Source organism: Coenobita brevimanus, chromosome 38, assembly GCF_032717465.1.
Source record: "Coenobita brevimanus isolate Jiangsu-jjx chromosome 38, ASM3271746v2, whole genome shotgun sequence".
Taxonomy (NCBI): domain Eukaryota; kingdom Metazoa; phylum Arthropoda; class Malacostraca; order Decapoda; family Coenobitidae; genus Coenobita; species Coenobita brevimanus.
This window is the reverse complement of record NC_136991.1, coordinates 34,604,961-34,631,945: the sequence shown is the minus strand read 5'-3', so window position 1 is coordinate 34,631,945 and position 26,985 is coordinate 34,604,961.

Sequence of the window (26,985 nt, the reverse complement as noted above, 5' to 3'; positions counted from 1 at the left end):
ACAGAAGTAAACAACATTCAGTTGTAGTGTACGAGTATGTCACAAAATATTTGTCTAGCCGAATTTTGAAGTTTTGTACTAACTATTGTTGCTGATAACCTGTTCTATTGTTCCACTAACTGACCAGGACAATTCCAATATTATATTCCAGCTAATGTTTGAGGATTTTGTTCAGTTGAGAGAGTCATAACAACTGTCAGTGTTAATACTGTCACTGTTAAGTCTCTTATGGTCAGGCCAATTTTGATCATAAGTAATAATAATAATAAAATGAATATTTCACTCATGCTCGGACGGTATTATTCTATAATTCTGTCACCTTAACTTCACCCAGATTTTCGTCCTTTTGCAGCATAGCTTAGGTAACTCCGTGGCAGAAAAGGATAATGCTATGACTATGGGTTATTTCAGTGGCACTTCTTCGTGACCAGTATCATATTTTAGTGTTAATATCTTGTTGCAGCTCAGCATTCAAGATGGACACGGAAATATTTAGATCAGGTTAAAGAGAGTATCGTATGGTAATCCAGTCACCATTAAACAATTTTATTTTGGTAAGAGTAATGCATACTGTAAGAGTCTGAGAGTTATAACACTTTCATCAGTAACTCTTACGGTCGGTACAACTCTAATTTTCTATGCCAGCTAACGTTAGGCGATTTCATACGGGGAAGAGAGAATTATAATGACTGAGAATGTTAAGTAAGATTGAACGTTTTTATACGGGGAAGAGAAAATTATAATGACTGAGAATGTTAAGTAAGATTTAACGTTTTTATACGGGGAAGAGAAAATTATAATGACTGAGAATGTCAAGTAAGATTTGGTGAACCACATATGTTATAAACCCGTTAAGTTCAAAGACGTTTTTGTGTTTTCTATGTCCAGACGATTTTATTCAACTTCAGAGACTTTTCGAATTTAAGGGGTTAAATATTGCCTTCATTAACCCCTTTAGTCTTCTCTTTACGGTATCCGATCGCCTGTTTGGTGGCCAGAGTAAAAGAAGAAACATCTTCTGATTGAAGGGTTTACGTTTATTCAGGTTATTCACTTTATCCTCAGACGTTTTACTTTAGCTTAGGTTGATCAGCTGCATGGAGTATTAGAAGTAGCCTTCATCAGCCTCTTCATTATTCATCGACTTGAAAAAAAATAGAAGAGTAAAATAATGTCTTGTTGGGGTCATGAATATGGAAAAACGTCAACGGACTGAACGGGTTATTCATTGCATCCAGTGATTCTTCTCTCTCTCTCTCTCTCTCTCTCTCTCTCTTATATTCGTGCTGCCTTCAAACCGTGTTAATCAACCTAGGTGCGGCTTATCCAACTGGATGGGTTAAATAAGAGTCTGTCCGTGAAGTAACCCCAAATAAACCATAATCGATACACCGAGGAAATGGAGATTAGTCAATTTTTTTTTTCTTCACTGAGCATCGTGATAAGGCACTTCTTGGAGAAACTCCGTAGGCATCATGTGTCTAAAATTCATTATCACATCTCCAATTATCTCGATTTCAATTGTGGTGCGTTCTGTGTTATCCTATGGAGTTCCTCATGTAGGCATTTTAATCTCTCACTCCCACGACGTAATTTCATGCCTTATTCATGCTGTCTGTAGACGATTTTTTAAGTATGGAAAAACCGATTTTGTAGGAGCGAGCTTATAAACAGTCACCATTAACCCTTCCACAGTCCGATTTCTCCCAAGTTTAAAAAAAATCGTGTGACGATAGAAAGAATAAAATAACATACCATCAGACTGAAATGGTTAATCGATAACTACTGCACCAACTTATAAGAAGTTAAAAAGAAATCGTCCAGTGTTAGTTTAATTTAAATAATTTAAAATGAAAGAAAAACAATCGCGAGCCACATGCTAATCTCCCGCCAGAATCACATGTTGGCCAAGTCCAAGATTTTGGACTTATCACGATACCCTGAAGGTTTCGTGTTGATAGCTCAAGCCGTTCATGAGATATAATGGTGGTAAAGGCGGCCGATAAAAACTAGTTGACCTTTGACGTCCATTTTGGTGACCTTGACGTTGACCCCAAGTGCCTACTTTCGAACTCGTACAAGACTGTGGCCATATCTTGATACCCTGAAGTTTCATGTCGATAACTCAAGCCCTTCATTAGAGATGATGGAAACGCGCACGCGCGCACTTGCACGCACACACACACACACACACACACACACACACACACACACACACACACACACACACACACACACACACACACACACACACACACACACACACACACACACACACACACACACACACACACACACACACACACACACACACACAGAGGAAGGCAAAAAACATTATCGCTTTGCCTTCTAAAGGCGGGCAATAATAATACCTTCTGACAAAGTGACCTAAATAAGCGACACAGGAATGCGATGTGAACAGGCGCGGTCGTTGACCGTGTACATGCCTCGTGCTGGCCAACAGCCGGTTTAACCTAAGTCAGATTGACTGACAACTGGCTTCACTGACACTCACTTTAACGGACATCCGTCGTAACTGGCAGCTAATTTCACCGTCAGCTGGCTTGACTGAAAGCTTGAACAAAAGCTGGTTTGACAAATAACCGACACTGATAACCAGCATGGCCATCATGCGGCTAGGCTGTCATTGGACATATTATAATCATTAGCTAGCATGACAGTTAGCTGGCATGACCGTTAGCTGGCATGACTGTTAAGCAGCATTACTGTCATAAGAAACTAGTGGATATAACCGATGAATATCTGCCACGAATTAATTAGGAACATAATTATTAATCCAGTGGTCAGTTCAGGCCACAAAATCTAGGCCATATCTTCCATGCTCAGATCCAGCAAGAAAAATAATTGCCCACTTTCGTCACTTGAGTTCTAGTCAGGTCAATTTGGTCTTTTGCTGTTAATTAAGGCATCCAGGTTCAGTCAGGTCCATTTGTGCCACTTATGATCCATGAGCGTAATTTCAGGGCCTTCCAGGTACAGTTAGGTTTATTCAGGCAACCAAATAATTCTTCACCCCCAGCCTGACTCAGTCAGGAGAAAGCAGGTTTATTTAAGGCCATTCAGGTTCATATAGGTCCATTCAGGTCATTTAGGGTCATCCAGGTTCATTTTAGTCAGATTAGTCCATTCAAGTTCATTTACGTTCATCCAGGTTCACTGTAGTCCATATAGGTTCGGTTTATTCCATGCAGGTTCATTTAGGGCCATTCGGGATCATTACGGGACATTCATATTCATTTAAGGTCATTCAGGTTCATTAGGGCCATTCAGGTTCATTAGGGCCATTCAGGTTCATTTAGAGCCATTCAGGTTCATTTAGAGCCATTCAGGTTCAGTTTAGCCCATTTAGGTTCAGTTTAGCCCATTCAGATTAATTTTAGCTCAGTCAGGTTCAGTTTAGACCATTCAGATTTATTTTAGTCCAATCAGATTCCTTTTAGTCAGTTCAGGTTTAGTTTAGTCCAGTCATATTCAGTTTAGTCCAGACAGGTTCAGTTTAGTCCATTTAGTTTCACTTTAGTCCAGCCAGGTTCAGTTTAGTCCATTCAGCTTCAGTTTAGTCCAATCAGATTCCTTTTAGTCAATTCAGGTTCAGTTTGGTCCAATCAGGTTCAGTTTAGTTCAGCCGGGTTCAGTTTAGTCCAGTTAGAAACAGTTTAGTCCATTTAGGTTCAGTTTAGTCCAGTCAGGTTCTGTTTAGTCAAATCAGGTTCAATTTAATCGAGTCAGGTTTAGTTTAGTCCTTTTAGTTAGTGTCGTCCGATCAGCTTCTGTATAGTTCATTCAGCTTCATTTTAGTCCAGTCAAGTTCTTTTTAGTCCGTTCAGGTTCAGTTTAGCCCAGTCAGGTTCTGTTTAGACCAGTCAGGTTCAGTTTGGCGCAGTCAGGCTCAGTTTAGTCCATTTAGGTTCAGTTTAGTCCAGTCAGGTTCAGTTTAGTCCATTCAATTTTAGTTTAGTTCAATCAGGTTCTTTTTAGTTCGTTCAGGTTCAGTTTAGTCCATTCAGGTTCAGTTTAGTCCGTTCAGGTTCAGTTTAGACCAGTCAGGTTCAGTTTAGTCCAGTCAGGTTCTGTTTAGTCCAGTCAGGTTCAGTTTAGTCCAGTCAGGAACAGTTTAGTCCATTCAGGTTCAGTTTAGTCCATTCAGGTTCAATTTAGTCCATTCTGGTTCAGTTTAGTCAATTCAGGTTTAATTTAGTCCACTTTGATTAACCAGTGCCACGTCAGACTCACTTAGATCCGGCACATCAATATCGGCCAAATCAGGTCATTTCAAGCCACTTTAACGCAATTCAGACCTAATTACATCCATTGAAGGTCAGTACATACCACTCAGGCCGTCAACGTCGATTCAGACATCCATTTGTACATACATTCGGCTCACTTAAGTTCAAATCCATTCAGTCTCAGTGAGGTCAGGTCACATCATGTCCATTCAGGCTCAGTCATGTTAGTTAAATCCATTCAGGCTTACTCAGTCAGGTAAGGCCCATCAGGTTCAGTGAGGTTACATCGGGTCGATTCAGGGTCAGGAGGTTAGTTCAGGCCTATTCAGATCCACTCAGGGCCAGATACGCCAGTTCAAGTCCATTCGGGTCTGCCAGGTCAGTTCGAGTTCATTCAGGCTCAGTCGGGTCAGTTCAGGTCCATTCAGGCTCAATCGGGTCAGTTTAGGTCCATTCAGGCTCTCAGCTCAGTTCTGGTCCACTCAGGCTCAGTCAAGTCACGTCAGATCCATTTAGGCTCCCTCAGGTCACTTCAGGTCCATTCAGGCTCCCTCAGGTCACTTCAGGTCCATTCAGGCTCAGTCAGGTCACTTCAGGTCCATTCAGGCTCAGTCAGGTCTCTTCAGGTCCATTCAGGCTCACTCAGGTCACTTCAAGTACATTCAGGCTCACTCAGGTCACTTCAGTCCATTCAGGCTCAGTCAGGTCACCTTAGGTCCATTCAGGCTCAGTCGGACTCAGCTACATCCAAGGAAAGGCGTAGGAGGTGGTGGCCGATAGGATAGGGTGAGGATATACCACAATGTGGCGATGAGCGTTGCATGTTGGCCGATATGGGCGTGGCAGTGATTTAATCAATAACTTTCTTTGAATAAAAGAATGTACGTACGCATGTAAGTTTGTATGATGTACGTAGGTAGTAAAATTACATACTTATATGTAAATTAGTATGTAATTTGTATTAATGGATGTATTGGAACGCCATTCTGCGTCACTGGAGAAGCGGCCCGTCCCCGATGGACTCAGGTTTGGAATGTTTTGGGAGTGTAAGGGGAGAAGTGCATGTGGAAATTGTGGAAATCATTGTTGCAGGAATGGCTTTGTTTGTGAGTGAGGGTCTTTTTATGTTATCGAGAAAGCCTGGATAAGGTATGAAAATATAAGAACACATGAATGCACCCAGTGCTGACCAAAACTACTGTCATACTCTGGGTTGCACTTAGTTCCTGAGGATAGATAGACACACGCGCTACTGACTTAACTCGCCGAAGGCTCCCAAGCAAAAGAAGAACAACCACATCAATAAAGCACTCAAGCTTCGGTCATATATTTAGGCGTCTCACGAGTAAGGGAATAACTGGGAAGATTTGCTAAAGCAGAAACGTAGGCTTATGAAATTTGAGTCTCAGTTTGTCCCAGCTGCCGACTTACCTACTCACAAACTCACTCACCGTCACAAAATCCTCTCAGTTGTGATCAGTATTTACAAATCTTCTTGGGTTTATGTTGTGCACAAGACTGCATAGTCATTCTTTTTCTTTATCCGCATAGCTTCCGTAGCCTTTACTAAATTCCCAAACTTGGATGATTATTTAAAGTGAATCATTACGAAAAGAAAACCAGTTTTTCGTAACATTAAACTACAATGCAAATTCTTCTTTTATCATGGATATTGGTTAAGAGCCTTGGTAAATTCGATCCCAGTTTCCTTCGCACAGTAACGCGCGTTAACCCAGTCGCCGGGCTGGGGAGTAGATTTTCATTCAGATTAAATAGTAATATCGGAGCCAGGACGCCGCGGATCCTGAATATATTGGCGGATCACTGAGACGGCCTGAAGCGGACTATCGGGCATCGCTGAAAGGACGTCGTATCGGAACTGGAATTGTGATATTGTGAATTTTATGGACTTACTTTCACGGGTTTTATATTGAAGAGCAGCTGGAGGTTTTGAATGTATTCTGCTGGCTATTGTCAGTGGAGATACTGCAACGTTATCGGATTCATGCACTTTGAGATTATGACTTCGCCGCGAAATCGAAAGGATATCATACGCACTTGTTTTTACAAGCGTTCGGGGAGCAGTTTGATGAAGCATTTTCAGCGTAACGGTATTTTTACATTTTATTTCATTGGCAGCTGGAGAATGTAATGTGTACTCTGACCGAATTTAAGTAGAGAAATGGAGAGGATACAAAATGCATTTTACTTCGTGTTTTATTTTAAAGACCAGCAATAATTTGATGCACGAGTTTTGTAATTAGGAGCTGCTTGAGAGTGTGATCGACTTTCTCGCTGATTGTTGGTCGCATTTTTGTAATGTGATGTGATAGGAGTATTGAGATATATATGCTCAGGTTGATTGTTAGTCCACTTATTAAACGGGAAATTTATGATGTATATATATATATATATATATATATATATATATATATATATATATAGATAGATAGATAGATATATATATATATATATATATATATATATATATTGTATATATACAGTATATATATATATATATATATATATATATATATATATATATATATATATATATATATTGTATATATACAGTATATATATATATATATATATATATATATATATATATATATATATATATATATATATATATATATATATATATATACTGTGTGTATATATATAGATAGATAGATAGATATAACTAGGCTGCTTTCCCGAAAGCAAGCGAGGTAGCCGAGACAGTACGACACACTCTCAGTTTACTCATCCAGACACACACATTTATACGTAAATTAACCCCAAGGGGAGAAGGGACTGATCCACACCGCACCACACCGCACGAGGGTCAACTGCACAGTGCAATCATGGACATCCGCATCAGAGCCAGACAGCAAAGCTGGTTTACCCCTGCCACGTGATAATGGACCAATCCCCTTACCAGCAACTGACCTGATCAGTTGATCAGACCTAATGCATGAGAATATCCCCCCAGGTTGCAACACCATTTATTCACTCACAATTTCTCTCCAATCATTCCTATCACGCCCAGCCACTCTTCCTTGCTCAAAAGACATTCGTCTTGCATCTAATGCTCTCTTCACATTGTCCAGCCATCCTGTTCGTGGTCATCCTCTCAGCCTTACACCTCTCACATCTGATCCAGTTATCTTTTTCACCCTATATCCATCTGTCTATCTATCTATCTGTCTATCTCAATCTATCTCAATCTATCTATCTTATATATATATATATATATATATATATATATATATATATATATATATATATATATATATATATATATATTAGGGCGTCACTTGTACAAGCGAATAATGAGAAGTACGAGATATAAGTTTGCAAGCTATAATTCCAGTTCCATTTAAAAAGATTTGTTAAATAACACAAAGATTGTAATCGACTGAATAAGTTTTAACATTGGACCTGGCATCTCATCTTTCTCTGTATCACCTTTTCTAATATACTACAGCCAGAGCACTTAGTTTCCACAATCCATATTATTTAATTAAGAAGTGCGTAATAAGCTTTTATAAACTTGGAGAATCCCAGTTGCCATTTCGGGGTAGTCTTCCTGAATTTTCCCTCCTCGGCCTTCCCAAGCTTCCTGTGCTCTGCCACCATCAGGAATCTACAGTATTCTGCAGATCCTCTTCATTCCAGCTCGCGAGGAGAAAGTCTTTTGCGAGTTTAACAGTTCGGTCTGCTGGATCGTTAACGCAGGTAAGACTTGTGATGAACTTTTGAACTTCCTGAACCCCACCTCGTTTGACCAGCCCTTCACTTCTTTGCCAAGCCATTCCATATCCTCCAGCATATTCAACCCCAGTTACTAAAAAATCAGCCAGCTCTCCGGGCCCACAAGCCTCAACAGACTGGGTGTGGATTCATCATCGGACCAGTAGCTCCCGTTTGTAACGAAGGCAGGGCAAGTAATTATATTTCCACCTCCTGGGGGAGATTTAGAGGGCGGTCAGTTGAGATTAGAATGTCGGTGATCCCTTTCTTCTCATCTTTAGAGACGGGTTCAGCAGCTGTAATGAAAATGACCAGAGAAGGGGAGAGGGAATCCAGGTGGTTGTTTGGAGTCTTCAGGTATTTCTCCACTAGCTCTTCCTTTACCTTGCTACACTCCCTCATTCATTAGATGGCCACAAGCTCGTTTAACCCGCGGCGTCCCATTAACGTATATATACATCCGAACGTTTTGTCACTGTGACTCCTGTTGACATATAGAAACACGTCGCAATTGCAAGGTCCGTCATTTGCACATTTTTCAAATTTCGTGCGTGATTTTTGGTATGTATACACGAGACACCTTCCTCTACCCAATGCCAGACAGGGACAATGCCTTACCACAAGTGACCTTCGCCCCCCACCCCCACCCCGGACGCCATTGTCTCGGCAACTCACCTGTTACCAGTCACCTGGCCAGTAAAGACTTGTCATGCGATGGTACGAAATTTAAGGCCAGAGTGATTCTCCAATCGATGACAATGTGGAGGACAAAGTTTACGTAGTGTTAGAGGAAGAAACAGTCAGAAATGATGAGCAGGTAATGTCGCCAAAAAAGGTGCGGTATGTTGATGTGTTTGGTGAGTGAAACAATGCTTATGTCACCTATATTACTGTGTGAAAATCAATATACTCTTGTACTACATATAAATTCTCACCAAATAAATAAATAAATAAATAACTATTATGAGTGATTTGGAATAGTTACCCCTCCCATAGAACATGTTTTCAATGGAGCCAGAACCCATAGAAAACACAACCAGGTAAGGGTATTGCCACCTGTATCCGCATTTTAAACCTCAGGCGAGCGATTTCTCTGAATTTTCGATGTTTCTCATATAAAGCGGAGGTTTTAGCCTAAAAAAACAAAATAAAAATCTGCCTGGATTGGGGGAGGTCACTGGTTTTAAATCTGCTGGGATGGGGCACATTAAAGGAGCGGCAGCTGTTAGGGACGTACGGAGAAAATTGTGAGTGTGGAAGACCACACACAGTTCAGCCATGACCAAAATCTTACTTATCTCGTCCTCAGTGAACAGGTTAACTTTATTTGTCTGCAACTGCATGGTAAAGTAGTATATGGTTCTCTGCATGAACCTAGCATAACTGACTTTCGTCGGCTTGAAGAACTTGGAGTCAGTCACTTTCCCCCCTAGGTATATGATCACTAGTGTGAGAAGGTCACGATAATACGACCTTGAGAATACTGCAGAAAAGAGACTGTGCTTGCCTTATGCAAGCATGGTGCACGATTTGCCTCCAAGAAGATTCCCTCGTACTTTTTCTAATTGAACCGGACCAGCTGCATGTAGTTTACGAGACCTCTTATGCAGTCCCAATAGTTGCCAAAAGTTTTTAATAGTTTGTCCCACGGGCTGATCGTCCAGTACCTTGAAACCGCCAGAGCTGTGTGTCTGGCATGGAGCTCACATAGATGCCTCTTGCAGGGCATTGTGAGGAGTTTTTTCCCCAGTCCTTTCTCTAGCAGAGTAATGGAACCTTTGTGACAGCCAGTATTAGACCCAGTTGTGTCAAACACAGTGGCAATAATGGCAGTTTTAGCCCCAAACTTGTCAAGGAGCTCCTCCACAGCCTGATCCTGCATCACACTAGTACCAGATTCCATTCTGGGAATCCCAAAGAGCTGATCTTTGTCAGGGAGGTCATGAGAGGTGATGAGTAGAGCTAATCTGACCTTTATTTTCTTCATCCTGCTCAGCTGGTCATCAACTTCACCTTTCCAGTTGCTTTCTGTTTGCGAGGAGAACCAGTTTCATATCGCCGAGTGTTTCCTTGAAGTCACAGACCTTGTGTTGCATGAATTATTTTTTTTTTTAGGCTTCCTATCTCTTGCCGCAGATGATTTAGGTATGGAAAAATCATTTATATCACCACCACTTCTTGCAATGAAAGCTGCAATCATACCCTGATGTTGGGTGATACTCAAATAAAACTTTTGAGCTGCAACAGCTGTGTTCTCAATAATGTTGAGTGGAACACTGAGAGAAATAGCCTTCCCTGTTGCCTCCCTTGCCCGTTTTGCCAACTACTCTTTAGAATCCTCACTCTAAGTTGATGATGGTCTGAGGAATTCCATAGGAGAATCATCTTCAAACTCATATTCCATTTCATCATCGTTAGAGTGACATAAAGACTCCATCACCAACATCCTCTGCTTTTCTTTCGCTTCCTTTTGTTTCCTGGTGAGGTTCTTCTGCATCTGGTCATTAACACTGTCTGGTACCTTTTGTAATGTTGATGTGACGGAGAGCATTGAAAGAAATACATTGAGGTGGTTTTGCCACGTGGAAAGGATGGAGAGCGAGAAACTAACAAGGTGAATGTATGTGAGTAAGGTGGATGGGGGGAGAGGGAGGGGGAGGCCAAGGATGAGATGGAGGGATGGAGTGGCGAGGTATATGAGAGTGTGAGTGTGAGAGCTGGGGGGAGGGCAGTGAAATGGCGTGGGACAAGGCGATATGGAGGCAATATGTTTTGTGTTCTGTGAACTGCCAATTCTCATGTAACTGCTGGAGGCTGTCGGGTCATAAGCACAAGTCCCCTGCTGGTGAGGTGCGGGAAACTACCGATGATGACAAAGGGCTACACATGCTCATTGTAAATCCCGGCTGGAATGACCAGCTGGTGGTCGCCGGCAGTAGTCAATACCTTGTCTGCTGCAGTCATCACCATAAGCACCACAACTAAAGACCACAGCACGATAATATTGTAAATATCTAGTTACTGTTATTATTGGTATGTTTAAAATGTTGGTATTGTATCTTGAATTTACACGTATTTACCTTTTTTTTTTGAGAAGTGTATTTCTGTGCTTTCAGACATATACATAACCCTACAACCGGCAGTTCATTTATTAATATCCCAGGACAAAGATTCTTAACCCTAAAACCAATCAGTCCTTCGAACTGGATCCTACAGCTGGGAACCTGAAGCTACAGATTCAGACTATTGAACCACCACCTGGCCATTCACTGTAAACAGCTAGTCAGCCCAGTGTACAGTGTGTGGTGTGCAGTGTGCAGTGTACAGTGGTTTGTTACTTCAGTGCGTCACCATAGATAAGGATACTCTCGAAGTTTTGAGAAGTCGAAGAACTTGTGCATGGACAAGGGCCACCAAACCAGTGAATGATCTGAAGGCGATTTGGAACCAGCAGGAACAAACGGATTCCGACGACTTAGCTTATGTTATGAACCTAGTGGAGAATCACTTCACCTTCATGCAGAGTCTTCAGGGTGAGTTGGATCAGCATGACATCCCTGATGTATCGCACTGCATTTAAGATTTAGATGAAATCATCTCGAAATGCGTATGCCTGGTTGCTCATCTGGATAAAGCCACTGAGAGTCAACCTAGTCTTGGTCTTACCCCGTAGTCACCCTACACCACTGGTAAGATCAAGCTCGACTTCCACCTTCCTACCTTTATGGGTGACATCATTGTCTGGCCAGAGTTCTTGGATCTTTTTACTGTAGCCATCCATGACAACAAGCAGTGAAGAAACTAGTTTATCTTAAAGAACACCTCGATGGAGAAGCTGCCAGATCCATCAAAGGCTTGGGTACAATCAGTGACAACTATGCCATTGCTGTCAACATCCTTCAGGGGAGGTTTGGGAGAGAAAACCTCGAGAAAGGGTCCCTAATGGCGTCTCCTAAACATTACTTATGTCAATGACGGTGAGAACTTTAAGTCTCTACGTTGTTTTGTGGACGACCTTACTGCCAATGTCAGGGCTGTTTGAGTGCTCAAAAAACTATGGTCAGTTTCTCCTACCTGTGTTGAAGAGTACGATCCCTGACACCTGGAGACATCAGTGGGTACAATATACGATGACCAACACCATTTCAGATTCAGATCTTACAGACTTTCTCAAGTTCTTGCGAAGGAAATGTCTATCCGTGAAGATTTGCTCAGCCGCCTGTCAGGACATCGACAAACTCCAGATCAGCGGTGTTGACAGCAACTGTTACCAGTGTGTTTAACCTTCAATGACACCAACCAGAATCACCAAAGAAAGAAGACTGGATCTGCAAAGTTTGTAACTGCACCCAGTTTGGTCTATCCAAGTGCAACCAGTACCAGAAGATGTCTGTGGATGATTGCTGGACTGTCATGAAGAAAGCACATGTATGTTTCCAGTGTATAGGACCACATAACTACCATCTTTTGCCAGCAACAGATGTTCAACATGTAACCGACCTCATCATTCGTCATTCCCTCACCATGATTCAAGTTCTTAGCTCTCACCTTTTTCTGTAAGTCAGCTTCCTTGTCTGTACATCAACGGACAGGAGAAAAAGTGGGCTGCAAGTGCTAGGGGAAACCAGAGCTCTTCAGATCAACAGTCCACTCACCAAGGATTTGAGATGCAGTCTCCACAAGGACAACCACGCCATAATGAGCAACAGCTTCAACGGTACATTGTCACCACGTGGGGATACTGCTACAGGCCGACCACAGTGATGGTTGCAGTGAACAGTCAGAATACTCGTTTGGTCCGCCTCCTCATTGACAGTGGATCAGACTCATTCTACATATGTTTTTCAGTTGCAGATGACTTGAGCCTTCTAGTGATAGATGCAGATACCTTTTTCTGTGTCGGCTTTCAGGAGAGTGTGGAGAAGGTTCAGAAGTATGACCAGTGAGGGTCACTCTGAGGGATCAATGCAGTGGTCCTTCATTAAAATTCTGCCTGTCGAAGACAAAACATCTCTATGCTCCCTTGCCACCAAGAAAGCTTCCCCTTTGTACAGCCTTGGAAGCGACTCAACTAGCCGACTTCAGTGAAGGATCCATAGACATGCTGATTGGGACAGATCAGATGTATGACATCGTCCTCTGGAATCAGATCCCTATCTCAAAGGGGCTTCGAGCTGTCAAGACAGTTTTAGGATATGTCATGCATGGAGGTTCCAGAGAAGCGCTACAATGCCACCACTCCTGCTGCCGATATATGGTTGACTTTCTCTGGGATCTGGACTGTCTCAGAATCTCTGACGAAGAACTTATGGACCTTAAGAACTATCCAGAACCAAAGTGGATTGAAGATGAGAAATGCTATGAAATGATCCTTGTTTGGAACTCTGAAGATTGACCAGCAGCCAACTTGAGATCTACAAGGGAAAGGACTGACTGCGTGATGAATTGTCTAGACATAAAGGACTTTCAGGAGTATGATGACCACCTTGCGAATGTTTACCAAAACTCCACGATTGAATATTCATTCAATGACCTGGACCACTCTGCATTCTTTCTTCCCCACCGAGGCATACATTGAAATGGGAAGCAAAGAGTAATGTTTGATGGCTCACCAAGAATGGCACGGGGAGATGTCTGAACTCCTACCTTGACCCTCGTATCAACCTTCTGTCTTGCCTTCTGTCGGTCATCCTGAACTTTTGTGCTGATCTTGTAGGTTGCCAGGGTAACATAAAGGCAGCATTTCATCAGTTACTCATCAGAAAAGATCGCCAGTACATCCAGTTCCTGTAGGCAAATAAAGTTCTCGGGTCCAGTGAGTCCCATTTGGTCTCTCCTGTTCTCCCGTCATGCTGCCCCATACCATAACCACCGATTTCCATCAGCACACCAGCATAGAATCAGATCTTTGCCACCTGATCAAGCATAGGATCTACATGGATAACTTGTGTCTTAACTTTTCATAAGCCGACGAAGCAGGTACCAGAATGGAAGAGATATGAAGCATTTTCAGTGCCACTAGCATGGAGTGAAACAAGATGCATAGGATAGGAACACCTTCCAAGAATTCAAAGGTCCTTGGCATGGGATGGAATACTATGATGGATTGTCTGGCTGCAGTCGCACCACAGAAAGAGATGCTGTCAGTCATGAAGTGTTGACTTCTCTCTGTTATCGATGCCCTTCGACCCCTTCAGCATGCTGACTCCTTGGTTGATCTGGGTTAATATACTCTTCAAAGACACCTGGAAGGATCTTACTAAGCTGTCATGGGTGATAAAGCTTTCTCAAACTGTCCAGGCAGAAATAAGATGGTGGACAGATGCCCTTAACATTAGAGGGATGTCACTATGCTGGTGCCTTGGTGGTGCCAGATACTGTCTTCTGTGTGTTGTGTGACACATCTCAGAACGGATATTGTACTGCCATCTATGCTGTCCAAGGTGGGGAGTCACATTTGCTGTTAGCCATAGGGAGACTGGCACCACTCTCCCAGACACTGAGCATTCCTCACCTTGAGCTTATGGTGACTTTGATTGGAATAAAACTAATGTGTACTGTCTGCCAAGCTCTAGTTTTACATCACCCAAAGATTCTACACTGGACTGACCCCATAGATGTACTCTGATGGATAAAGACTGAAAAATCCTCAGGCTGTTCGTTGTACAGCCTGGAGCAATAGCACCACATCAGTGGCCTTTCCAACCCTGCACATCTAGGAACAAGAGGCATGTTTCTCAGTAACCTGATTACCAGTCAAAATTGATGGAGAGGACATAAATTCCTGTCAAGTCTCTCTACAGCTGGAGCACGGAATGAAGTCATCATCCGAGACTTCAAGTTTTGTGCTGCAGCGAAGCTGGAGTTGAAAGGCACCAACACCATTGCCATTAAATGGGTAACCACTGTCACAATGGAAGCCCCTCACAGCAGTGTTGCTGGCCCATTTGCTCTAACGGACTGCTCCATCCTCAAACAGACAGTAAGTCGTACAGCATGGATAAGGTGCTTCACTCATAATGCTCGTTACCAACCTGCAGAATGGAAGACTGGCTGACTCAGTCTTGAAGAATGAAGGGACACTTCCATTCTTGATTCGTTTAGCCCAGGAAAAGACCTATTGTGGAGAACTGGAGGCTTTGCAAAGTGGCACACATGTACCACCTTATTCCTCTTTATTGAGGGATCGACATCTCGATGATGATGGCCTAGTGAGAGCCACCCCGTGGACTAACGAGCCTTCCATGATCATCCTGCCTGACCTGTGCTGCATCACTGGCCTCATGGTGGATGAGGCTCACCATTGATGCTTCCACCAAAGCACATGCACCACTCTAGCCATGTTACCTGCCAGGTATCTAGTCAGGAGGAGGACTGTTCTATGGAGGTTGAGTGCATGTGGATGATGTGGTCGGTACAGAGGACTTCCGTAACACTCTCGGGAGGGGTCACTAGCAGAATTAAAATGGAGTGATGCTAAAAACTGCATTTTTTTTTTTTTTTGTGAAAAAATAAATATGCAACTTTGACAAATGTACTCTAATTTTTTTTAATGCAAGGAAGAAGGAACCAAAGGCCAGGCACCCGCAAACCATTCCTTCCAAGAAAAAACAAAAACAATACAAAACAGAGTTAAATTCAAGATCTGTTCATTTCGAGATACCTGGACACACTACTTTTGAAAGACTAGATCATTGAAAGTAGAGAATACAGACAGAAGGAGACAGCTCCAGAGTTGACGTGTTGCATAAAAGAAGGACTGGGAATAACAGGTAACTCCTGCATTAGAGAGTTGGACAGAAAAGGGATGAGAATTTGTTGCTAGACGGGTGCTACACACTCATCGTAGAGGTGAAGGGATGCAAGTTGACAGTTCAGAGGAGCAGTGACCATTGAAGTAGCGATAGAAAAGAGATAATGATGCTTCTGTGTGGCAAAGTGACAGGTTGAAGGGAGACAGTAAGAGGAGGAGAGTTAATGAGACGGAAAGCCTTTGACTCCACCCTATTGAGAGGAGCTGTATGTGGGGAGCCTCCCCACACATGGGAGTTGTACTCTACACAGGGGCAAATAAAACCAGTGAATAAAGTCAACAACTGTGCAGGGGTAAATAAGGCATGGAGTCGGCATAGCACACCTAATTTCTAGGAAGCAGATTATACAAGAGATGTAATATGATCTTTCCAAGAAAAGTCTCGAGAATGAAACCCCAAGCATGTTTAAGGATGATGCAGGATTGAGCTGGATATTATTATACATTAGTGGGTACTCCTGTGGAAGAGTATCATGTTGATAGGTGTAAGAACTGAGTCTTTGATGCATTAAAACAAAAAGATTATTAGTACCCCAGTCAGAGATACGAGCCAAGTCAGACATTAGGTGTGCCATAGCCTCATCCCTTGTTTGTTGAAGTAACTGCTGAGATGAACGTTGCAGGAACCGAATGGAAAGGTGAAGGGTGGAATCATCAGCATATGAGTAGATAGGGTTAGATGTACAGTTTAGAAAATGATTGATGAATAAAAGGAAGAGAGTTGGTGATAGGACAGAGCCTGGAGGAACACCTTTTTTGATATATCTAGGAGAAGAACGGCGGCCGTCTAGAACAGCAGCTATAGAACGACCAGAAAGGAAGCTACATATAAAAGGAAGCACAGATAGAGGGATAGACACCGTAAGAGGGCAGTTTGGAAATTAAAGATTTATGCCAGGCTCAATCGAAAGCCTTTGAGATGTCAAGTGCTATGGTAGAGCTTTCGCCAAAGTCCCTAAAGGAGGATGACCAGGAGTCTGAAAGGTAGGTGAGAAGATTGCCAGTGGAGTATCCCTGACGGAACCTATACTGAGGATCTGAAAGAAGGTTGTGATAGGAGAGAGCTTTACAAATTTCTGTTAAGAATAGACTCGAAAACTTTTGAGACACAGGATGTTAATGCAGTTGAGCAATAATGAGAGGGTCGGGAATGGTCATGCTTCTTTGGGACTGGCTAAATGAGAGCAAACTTCCAGCAAGAAGGAAAGGTACAAATTGACAGACAAAGGCGAAAGAGTTTGCCTAGGCAGGGTGTAAGCACAGAAGCACAGTTCTTGAGGACAACAGGAGGGACCCCATCAGGCCCATTTGCCTTGTTATTATTGAGGCCAGTGATGGCAGAAAATATATCAGCTGAAGAAATTTTAATGTCAGCCATGAGGATGTCGGGGGGGGGGGGGTGATGGAGGAACAGCACCGGAATTGTGTAAGATGGAATCGGAGGAGAAAGTCTGAGTGAAAAGATATGCTTTAGCAATAGAAGAAATAGCTACAGATCCACTGGAGTAGAAAAGAGGAGGGAAGGATGATGTTGTAAAGTTGTTAGAAAGATTTTGACAAGGTGCCAGAAGGAGTGGGAAGAATTCGAGTTGGAGAGTTGAAAGCATTTAGTATGGATGTAATTATTTTTAGCAGAGCAAAGAACAGACTTAGCACGATTCCGGTCAGAAACATTAAAAAAAAAAAAAATGTAATTCAAAGGTGGGTTGGCTCCAGTACCTTTTACAGGCCCTCTCATTATTTTGGAGAGCATTAGAACAAGCATGATTAAACCATGGCTCTCTTGCATTATTCAGAGGATATGAGAAACGAATGTGTGCTTCCATGCCCGAGAGAATAACCTCTGTAATGCATGAGGCACACTTAGATGGCTCCCGGCCATGGAAGCAACAATCATTCCAGGGAAAATCAAAGAAGTACAGCCTGAGGGTTTCCCAATCCGCAGTTCCTAAGTGCCACAACTGACATTTGTTTGGTAGATCCACAGGCCATACAGGAGCGATAGGACAGGGTAAGGTAATAAGGTTGTGATTGGAGGAGCCCAATGGAGAGGAAAGATTAACAGTGTAAGCAGAAGTATTAGTTGTAAGGAAGGGGTCAAGAATGTTGGAACTCTCTCCAAGGCGATCAGGGATATGGGTAGGTTGCTGTACAAGGTGCACTAGGTCGTTAAGGATATAAAAAATGTAGGCTTGTTCACTAGGTGGATCAGTGAATGGAGAGGAGAGCCAAAGGTGGTGGTGAACAGTGGTTGGGATGCACACCCAATTGTTTCTAAAATTAAGAAATCATTTCATATGATGAGAAAATGCAATCCAGGTAAAAGAAAAACATCACGAGCCTTTGCTAAAATTGGCTTAGACTACTTTGGGACTACCTACGTTGACATCGGAAAAACCAAGTGTGGGGTTTACTTATAAACTGTGCTACCTCAGGTGCTGTTCACCTTGAAGTCGTGAGGACACAAAGCGTAGATCCCGAATCAAGAAGTTGTCTAGTCACTTACCTCGCTCCTTGCACTGGCACTACATCCCGGAAGCTTCATCATGGAGGGGAGGATTCTGGGAAAGATTGGTGGTCTGTGTGAAAAGGTCATTCAAGATAACTCTGCATCAGTGTCACCTCTCCTTTGACGAAATCGTTACCAAATTCTATAAGTTTGCCCTCCACTTGAACATTCACCCCCTATTGAAGGATGATGGTGCTCTGACTCCTGCACATTTCCTCTTTGGAGTCACATCCATTCAAGGAGTCATCTCGCTGGCTGTCAAGGCATCAGCCACTCCGTACCCTGCGTGGCGAAAGAGGAGTTGAATTTCAGACCACCTGACCTAGAAGATGGACTGTTGAGTACCTACAGACTCTGAGGACGTGGAACTCCAGTCGCAGTTGGTGACCTGTCTAGACACCTCATGTTGGAGAGGTCGTGCTGGTACACGGAGAGTCTGCCAGGGGTCAGTGGCCAATGGATGGCGATAATCGTATCCCTGATCCCAGGATGCGACGGTCATCCTCCAGCTGCCACAATTTCCATGCGAGGTCATATTACTTATCATCCACTTGACAAAGTTTATCATTTGGAGGCGTCCCTAGACATGACCCATGATGAAGATGCCTTGGTACGGAAGACACCAAACCACCTGTGGATGCTTCAGTTGACTCTAATGAGGGAATGCAGGCTGTGGACACGAGTTCTCAAGTGGATGTGGGCGCTGCATGGTTTACGCCTGTGGTTCCGACTCCGATAATAACCAGATCAGGCTGTCAGATGCGTATGCCAAATTAATTTGACATGTAAATACTCAGTACTACATCTATAGGACAGGTGCGAAATCCCTATGTGGATTTCGAGTGGGGAGAATGTTCTGTGAACTGCCAATTCGCGTGTAACTGCTTGAGGTTGTCGGGGTTGTAAACACAATTTAGTTGCCTTCTGTTGGGGTGTGAGAAACTACCGATGATGTAGGGCTGCGCCTGCTCATTTTGAACCCCAGCTGGATTGCCCAGTTGGCGGTGGCTGGGGGTACTCAGTGCAGTACCCCCCCTACCGCAGTCATCACTACCAGCACCGCCACTAAGGATCACAGCACGAATTGTAAATATCTAGGTTTTGTTATTATTGCTTTGTTTAAAATACTGAGATTGTATCTTGAATTCACATGTATTTACCTTTATTTTTGAGAAGTGTATTTCTGTGCTTTCAGACAAATTCATAACCGTACAGCCCGGAGTTAATGTATTAATATCCCAGGATGAAGATTCTCAACCCTGAAACCAAACAGTTTGTGGCCAGCGTTTGCAGGATTGAAGCGTGTGGCAATGGATAGCTAGATAAATAGGTCTGCTGCTCACTGGCTTGGTCTTTCAGAAAGGCAGGGTCATATTTCTTGTCGTCTGCCTTTCTCAACGTGTCGTACCTAATCTCATTTTCCGCATCCTTGGTCAAAATATTGAACAATTTGTCCAAATTTTCCTGAATCTTTTTCTTTCCTCTTAAGCACATCTTTCCAGTCTTTTACTCCTCTTGTTTAACGTACTCTATTCATAAAAGAGTGACACCTACTTTGTTCTGATGACTCGATCTGAGATAGTTTCTAACCCCGTCAGCTACTGCATGGTCTTCACATTTCTTAGGGTGCACCAATTCTCTCTTAATTAATCTCTACATCCCACAGACTGGTTGCGCAATGCAGTAAATGTTTTGCTGCCGCCAGGACAGAAAGTTGTGTTAATGACTGGTTGGTGAAGTGTGTGTTTCTCCTTTTGGTTCTTCCATGCAGTGTCCTTTAAGATATCTCCATTTGTTGGGAGGAAGCCGTCAGGAATATCGGGACTAGACTGACCGATCAGGAACATCCTCGTGCGGGATCTAGTTCAAATCCCCATTATTAATATATTCTTCTGAAAAGATCAGATAAATTCTGTAATGCGACCTCAACACCTTGGGGATTTTTTATGCATGTATGTTATTTCATGATTGTACAAAGATGATAGCGATGAAAATAAATATGATGATAAAGGAGGTAGCTTTTACCCTGAATATGTTTAAGAGCACTACTGCTTGATCGTTCTTCTTGAATATAGGAGTCGTCACGTGTGCTATAGCGGCGAGTGCGAGCACAAATTCAAGCGACTCGACGATAGCCGTGTCTGTGGCCGTGCGACAGGGTGTCTGGCCTGTGCGGGGACCTAGATATGCTTGTTTGTGTGCGGGTTCAAACAATATGAGCAAAAGCAGGTTATTCCTCTGTGTGATGGAGGAAGCCTAGTGGTAGCGCTAAATTCGATGCTCCAAATCTCAGGTCCAACGTGAAAAGTGCTAGAATCGAACTGAAATTTTGTGTGGAAGCTCGCAGTGTCTTATGTAACCAGGAAGTATACAGGTAGCTCACACAATCCAGAAAAACATCGACCACATAAGGAACTCCCCAATTATATATATATATATATATATATATATATATATATATATATATATATATATATATATATATATATATATATATATATGGAAGGGATAGTCAGGCAAGTACTAAGATAACTGGTAAAAAGTTAACTCTTTTTCTTCGACTACTTAATTACATTTGCTCAGTCACAATTGCTGTCAAATTATTTTGGGGAGTCCGATCTGTTAGTAAACTGTTGATTGGGTATAAACAGTTGCACACCACCTTGAATTAAGTCATTAATATGGGACTAGGTAGACCTGATGTAACTGAAGAAGAAAGACTCCCATGGAATATCAACAAGGTAATTTCTAAATCCATCCCAGTCTGCCCTATCAAACTGCCATCTGGTCACCCTGACAGGTTCAGAATGGGAAGGTTTTGAGCAATCTGCCTACTAGGCTTTGATGAGATTGTGGTTGGAGGATCCAAATGTTGACAGTACTTCTATCCTGTAATGATCTGGGTTATTTGTCATGAAGCTTGGAGGTGGTTCGGCACACCCAACTTCTAAGAAGCTTATTTAGCTTAAAATTAATGACATATTTCCAGGGTAGTTCCTGTGAAAAAGAGACCAAAGATACCAAGAGATGATGAACACCTGAACTCTGAATCTTTGAAGGCAAGAGGATGGTCGTGTAGATTGTTTCAAGTGTACATTGTGATGATATTCAGTTTCTCTCCTCATCAGTAGAGGAGGGGAAAAAAATTTCACTGTTAGAACACGGGTCAATTGCCCGTACTATTCACATTTCACTCACAATTCCCAGCCTCATTATTCCCCCAGCTTCGACTCGACTTATGACCCCACACTCTCATTCGCCGCACATAATCTCAACACTCAGACCACTCCAGAGTACACCTCATAGTTCATCACACTACTTTATTTCTTTTCGCTGTTCCTGTTGTGGAATGAGACTCATTTGGACGTGAACCCGGGAGACTTCAGGAAACCGGCCACTTTAACCGGGCCCTCCAATATATATATATATATATATATATATATATATATATATATATATATATATATATATATATATATATATATATATAAAGAATATGTTGAAGAGTTGTCTGTGGTGTGAGAACGGAGTGCATGAGGTGTTATGATGAGAGGGCATGTTTTAGTATTAGTGGGAGCATGGTGGATCGTTTGTGAGTTGAATGATGTAAGATTGAGATGCATGAGGTGAATAAGTGTTATGGTGCCTGGGGCTGCACTACAATGAGGGTAGAACTTGTTGCGAAAGTGAGGTACAAGGTAAGTAATTGTGTTGTGGTGTGAGAGGCTGGCCATAGTGAGGGCAGCTCCTTTCGTAATGAGATCAGATAGCGAGCACGGAGAAAACAGAGTGTGTGTGTCTGGGAACACAGCAGGGTGAGGTACTAGTCAGCCAGGGTACCTAAGTAATGTTCCGTAATGATGTATTAGGAATTTCGCGCAGGAATATCTAGTATTTTTTGGTAGTTTGTGAAAGTCTCTGTGGATGTATCCATGATTCCTAGTTTTCAAGGAAAATGTCTTAAACAGGGTTAAATCCAGGCAGCCACCCTTCCATCATCTAATCCATTATTGCTTCATCAGGAGCGTAAGTGTTCAGGGCTAGGCTACTCAGCCCAGACATTAAGGTAGGAGTGTTGTTCGTTTGACCCAGAGTGGTGTTTTGAGTTCATTCACTGTTATCATCTCGCCCTGTTCTTGCAATAAATGGACTGGAAATGATTCAGGACTAGGAACAGGTAACCATAAGAGTAGAAATTCGGTAAACAAAGGGTCTCGCGAGATGGACCACACATATATCCACTGTACATTCGAGCAAGCCTGAGGAAGACCCTTAACCTCTTTCAGCTTAATGAATGGCCAGATGTAATAAGATTGTCAGTCATTTGATTAGAAACCAAGGAGACTCATTTTTACCTCAAAATTAAGGCTCATCAAATTTCATGCAGCCACAAAGTACTTTTCAAATTGTGGAAGTGATCCAGTGCTGTCAGTTGAAAACAAACCGACTATAATTATAAGTTCAACAAAAGCGTCCACCGTCCACATATCCTCACTGCCTACCCTATATCCCAGATCAAACTACTTTACGCTTTCAATTCCATGATATCATTTTAACTTTGTTTTAGTTAACCTTTGAATATGTTATTCGGTTTATATATCCTCCGTATTTCGAAAACGTTTCCTGATGCAGAATAAGATCGTTCTTGAGATTACAAGAATATGATAATATGTCATTGGATACTGAAGGAGTTAAACTTCTGTTGTGTACTTTCTGCAGTAAAAAGCAAGTATCCGTCTTTCGCGTATTTTACTCTATTTACTCTTAACGTGACCTACAGTTGCCAACACTCCGTGTTGAATGCTGAGTTGTAGACATAGATTAACACTTGAATATGATGACGGACACGAAGAAGTTCTGTTGAAGGGATACAGAGCCGTAGCATTATCTTTTTGCGCCACCAGTTACGTGAAATAAGCTGCAAAAAGAAAAAAAATCTGGTCAAGCAGCCGAGGAAAGAGGTTGCCTTCATAAAAACTGCCATATAGTTTTTTAAGCTTTTCATGGTCTCGTCCTCTCCACGATTAAATTCCTGGTAACGCCACAGGATTTTTTAAATATGAGAGTAAGCCAAAAGAGGCTGAAATAAGTGGTGTGCTCAGTTACCACGTTCCTGAGTGTTTATATGCAGGTACAGAGATCAGTTTGAACCGGATGAGATAAATACAACCATCATAAATCCCTCGACTAAAAGGACGATCCCATTCTTGGTAATCGAAATTGGGCTAATTTTTTGTTTGCCGAAAAATTCGTAATCTTAATGTTCCTGTGTTGTAAACATAATAAATCTAGCATATATGGAGATCATAGTTGATATAGATAGGGTTACGAAATGAATTGACCAATATGTGAGCGAATATGAAGGCTGGAGGAAGATGGTGGATGGATATCTAATTGGGTGTATAAAGGAGCGAGGCATGAAAGTTGATAAGGCTAGAGAACTGACAAGGAATCGAGTTAGTTGGACGATTAATGTAAAGAGCATATGACAAAGTAACTTCATCTTGATAACCGACGGATTGTCTTATCTTACGGATATATATTAAGTGTACCTATGAAACACAATATGAACAAAGCAAGAAGGCGCATCCATAGAGTGCAATACTTGTACAAAGGCCTAATATTTAACTTTGTCCTCTGACTTCGATTTTCGGCCGAGTGGTCTTAGAATCGGTATACCGTACTTCATCACTGCCTGACCTTCCATCTTTCGACTAAGTTTGGTCAAAATCAAACTGATTTTTCTCTGTAACCTTGGCTTTTAACCTGTTGTTCTCAAACTCAAATATCTTCATCTAAAGACCGATCCAGATTAAATTAAAATTGTTTTGGGTTAAAGGGTCGAATATTTGACCTTACCATGTGACTTTTACTTTTGACGGACTGTTCTCAGATTCGAATCCTTCATCCTTGCTTGGCCCTGAAGACATCCTGAAAATTTGGTCAAATTCATATGAAGACTATTTAGGTTGATCTTATCATATGACGTGTTCTCAAAAAGAATATACCAACCCCTTGGCAGAGCCACAACCCCTCCACCAACTTGGGTTAAAATTATGCTCACACTCGGTCCCATACCGGTCGAACTTTGACCTTACTCTGCTACCTTAACCTTTGACTGATTGTTCTCAAAATTGAATCCTCTCGTTCTTGTTGCTCTTCCGAACCTCCTAAGAAGTGTGGTCTTAGTTGGATAAAGAGAAAAAAAATAAGTTGACCTTGCCATGTAACCTCAACTTTCCTACTGTTGAAAAAAAACATAAAATAGATTGCTCCATTGGTAGACCCTCAACTTTTCCTCCAGTATTGTTTAAAATGGAATTAAACTGCTTGAGATATTGTATTCATAAATACAGACAAATAGACAGACAAAGATTGACGAACATAATTATTAAGACCGACCAAAACATTACGCCCTCCGCCATACATGCGCGCGGATGTAAATAGGTGTAGATGGTTATGCCTGTGCACTTGTGTAGTGGAGGCATACTCGTATTTCTGGGGGTTTGAAATGTATGTGAATAAGAATCCCACCATATTTCCTTGGACTTGCCGTGAAATGTTCATCTTCTATTCTTTCCCTTTCCATGTTTTCTGGGACCTTTCTATCCCCATCCTAAGGTAGATAAAAGCTGATGATGATGATGATAGTGATTTAAACAAGCTTCTCATTATCAGCGGCGGCATTACGGAATACTAATTACGATTAATGACCCTGTCTTTTCGTACTAAATAAAGTCTAGTGAAACCTGTAACCTAAATCTTCAGTAACATCTTGACTATATCCAAGAAGGGTGAAGATATTCTTATGAGAGGCCTTGGTACTTTTAGTTTAGTTAGAGTACTTCTCCTTCCATTTTTTGAAAACAAACTTCATTCTTACATGCTTTTACTACAGTTATCATGACTCACTTCTTTGTATTGGTACTTAATAATGTATTGCATTAGATGTTTTGCTGAGAAGAGAATCTGTATATCTGTTTCTAAATATTAGAATTTGGTTAGTTTTACTTGACCGTATTTTGAGGTGACACTAAATACTATCATTTTAAAGCCAAATATTAGAACTTCCGTAGGTCGATAATTGTCTTATATTTTTAGATCTGCCACTAGGAGAAATGGATTATTTGTTTTTGCTTTTATTCACCACTTTAGTTTACATCACCTTCCTTTCATCCGTGAGCTGACATCAAGGATATTATTATTCTAACTTTCATTTAATCCGTACTTATCATTATTATTGTTTGTTGATATTTCAGAGTGACACTAAGAAGAATATTATTATTTTAATAACTATCCCGTGCTTATGTTTACCATCCTATACTTGTATTTTACCAGCAAATACGAAAACGTCAGAGAAACAATTTCCTTATCACCTTTCCTCTTTCATTGTACCTGTTTCTTTGCCCGTTTTTACTGTACTTAGAATAACATTATACTTCACTCGTGTTCCGCACTTATCTTTACCACAGTGGACTTGTATTTTTTTAAGCAGTTTCAAAACGGTCAGGTAAATACCATCGTCATCTTGTATTTTTCCAGCATATAAAAAGAAGGTTAGGTAAACACTTTTCGTTATCACCCTTCCCCTCCCATCGTACCTCTCCCTTTGATCTCATTCACTGCACTCAGCAACCCTGGTCAATCCACTTCTTAGCCGTCTTTTCTCCTCCCCTCACTTCCTCCCCTCGCCTCTCCTCTCCCCTCGTCCATTCCCGACACGTCCTCTCCCCTCGTCCATTCCCGACACTTCCTCTCTCCTCCCCTCTCTTCTCCCCGCTCCGCTCCCCTCCTCCCCCGGCCTCTCTCTCACGTCATTCGTAATCTCGCTCTCCTTTCACCTTGATTCCCATGTCGTTCTCTGTCCGTTTTCTCCTCGCTTTCCGTCTCTCTTTTTCTCTAAGTTATTTTTCTTCTCTGCTCTCATTTTTTTCCCCCCCTCTCCATTTGCGCGCAGTAACGCTGGGATATAATTTTTTCCTTCTTGTGTGCGTTTGTTTGTTTGTTGGTTGGTTGGTTGTTTGGTCGCGTGGGTGGGTGGTTGATTTGTTTGATTTGTTGGTTTGTGTGTGTGTGTGTGTGTGTGTGTGTGTGTGTGTGTGTGTGTGTGTGGATAGTACAAGTAAAACAGCTTTCATCTGATTTGTACCATACTTGGTAAAGTGTTGGGAATCAGCCAAGGATGAAATAATCCGTTTTTGAGAACAGTAGGTCAATGGTCGGGGTCACACGGCATGGATCAGCTAAAATTGCTGTGATCCGAATTGGACCAAACTTGGCGGAAGTGGTGAGGGTCATGTCGTGATGGGGTGATATGATTTTTAATATAAGCTGTCAAAAGTCTAGGTCACAGGATAAAGTCATGTGTTCGGTCAAGGCGTGGGTGTTGCGCTATTCGGGTGCTCCTTCTTGCCTAGTAAGCCTGTTCTTCTTGCAGCCTATGTCCCAATTCCCCCTGTCTTTCCTTCCATTCTAAGCTTTTTCCTTTATTCTCCTTCTGTACTTATCTTCACACTCCTTCTCAACTTTCCTTTCCATTCTCGATTTTCATATTTCTTTAACTTTGCCATAGTGAGAAAAGTTCTAGTACTTTTATCAGCGTCGCACGACGCCATTGTTATGAGAGCAACGAAAGATTATGCTGCTCTTGTCGGAGAAAACTTTAATGTAAATTTTCA